The sequence below is a fragment of the Myotis brandtii genome, unplaced genomic scaffold, assembly GCF_000412655.1.
Source record: "Myotis brandtii unplaced genomic scaffold, ASM41265v1 scaffold420, whole genome shotgun sequence".
NCBI lineage: Eukaryota > Metazoa > Chordata > Mammalia > Chiroptera > Vespertilionidae > Myotis > Myotis brandtii.
This window is the reverse complement of record NW_005366109.1, coordinates 703,438-703,744: the sequence shown is the minus strand read 5'-3', so window position 1 is coordinate 703,744 and position 307 is coordinate 703,438. Positions and strand designations below refer to the sequence as shown.

At 68.4% G+C, this 307-nt stretch overlaps 1 protein-coding gene across 1 annotated transcript in view; it reads left to right on the top strand.

Annotated features, from left to right (window-relative positions):
* The window catches only part of MDGA1 (MAM domain containing glycosylphosphatidylinositol anchor 1), a 72,849-nt gene that overhangs the window by 62,656 nt on the left and 9,886 nt on the right, over positions 1–307 (top strand). The window lies entirely within an intron of this gene.

The following is a 307-nucleotide window of genomic DNA, read 5'->3' as shown; positions in this document are numbered from 1 at the left end:
CCAAGACCCGCCCCTGCCCGGCCTCAATCCAGCAGGACCTCCTCCTACAGGCCTGCCCCCAACTCACGCCCACGCTTGGGCGGGGCCTTCCCCTTTCAGACCCCGCCCATGCTTGTTGGGAGCCCCGCCTGTTTCAGCTCAGCTCCGGCCTTGGACCCTGACAGCCCCGCCCCTTTCAGACCCTCCGTGGCCACGCCCACCCCGCCCCACCCAGCGGGCCCCAAGTCCCGGCCCTAGGCTCCGCCTACATAGGACATAGATCCCGCCCCTTCCAACCTTGTCCAGTCTCCGCTCCCCTTTCCAGTTG